A 1,302-nucleotide genomic window follows, 5' to 3' on the forward strand; every position below is an offset into this window, starting at 1 on the left:
GTTTTAAGCTATTAAAACTTTGAATGACATTAAGACTTTGGGGACAACCCTGCACATGAATTAAGCAACCACATTCTACCTCCTTTGTTTATTTCCATTTCACTTTGCTTCACCTGACGTTGTAAGTCTTCTAAAATCTCATTCTGTATTTCATTACTGAAAATCATATGGAAGCCATTGTCTGTAGTTGGGTTTCTGCTCACTATATCAAGTCCCAGAATATTTTAGACCCAAATCCATAAGTTCCCCACCCCGCAGAGGATACTTTCATTAAAAAGATGTTATGTTCTTACTTTGACAGCACATATGCTAAAATTGGAATGATAAAGAAATTACATCCCCTTGTGCAAGGATGACATTAAAGTTCAAGAAGGATACTATATTTTTTGAGGTAGTAAAAAATGCAAATTAGAAGGTATGGCTATCTACTGGGTAATGGCTTAATGAGTTAGGGTATAAAAATGTGATAGAATGCTATTGTATTATAAGAAATGTTAAAGGGAATGGGTTGAAAGAAAACCAGGAAGATTTTAACACAGTGGTGCAGAGTGATTTGAGAACAGAACTATACAATGACAATAATTTTATAAGACAAATAACTCTGAAAGGCCTAGACATTTTATCAGGGGAATGATCAAGCTGGATTAATGATAAAACATGCTGCCCACCTCCTGACAGAGATGAAGAACTAAGAGAGCAAAACACAACTGACACACACTCATACACATATGTATAAATGCCTTTTTATAGATATCTATCTCTCATTCTTCATGCTCTACAAATACATATATCTATGCATGTGTATGTATGTGTATATATGTATGTATATATATGAGGGAGCTGAATGATGCGGTGTATAGGGTAGCAGACCTGGAGTTGAGAAGACTTGCTTTTGAATCAGGTTTCAAACACTTACCAGTTGTACTAAGAAAAAAAATATATATATATATTTTTTTTTCTTACAGTCATGGTCAAGATTTGTTTTGCTTGATTACACATTATTGGTAAGATAGTTTTGTTTTCTTTTCATTCTAAATGTGGGGGTGGCAGTTGAGAGAAAAAAAGACCATTGCTGATTGAAAAAATAAATTTAATTTTTAAAAAAGATAATTTTGGGTCCCTATGATCAGCTTAATTATAAATAACTGAAAGCATTTTCCCATTTCCTACTTGAGATTCAACCTGATATCTTCTTCCCATTGCATGTGAGGCCCAGATTCTTATCCATTGACAATGCTTGTTCAAAATTTATGCCACTAACTCAATGGGATGAAAGACAATAAGTTCCATTAAAAAAATAAT

The 1,302-nt window shown here is 33.2% G+C and overlaps 1 non-coding gene across 1 annotated transcript; it reads left to right on the forward strand.

The window, feature by feature from the left end:
• Positions 1 to 285: 285 nt before the first annotated feature.
• LOC141510616 (U6 spliceosomal RNA) lies at positions 286 to 387 on the forward strand. Its single transcript, XR_012475062.1, has one exon. It is a non-coding gene; the product is annotated as a U6 spliceosomal RNA (small nuclear RNA).
• Positions 388 to 1,302: the final 915 nt, after the last annotated feature.

Source organism: Macrotis lagotis, chromosome 1 (assembly GCF_037893015.1).
Source record: "Macrotis lagotis isolate mMagLag1 chromosome 1, bilby.v1.9.chrom.fasta, whole genome shotgun sequence".
In the NCBI taxonomy this organism is placed as follows: domain Eukaryota; kingdom Metazoa; phylum Chordata; class Mammalia; order Peramelemorphia; family Peramelidae; genus Macrotis; species Macrotis lagotis.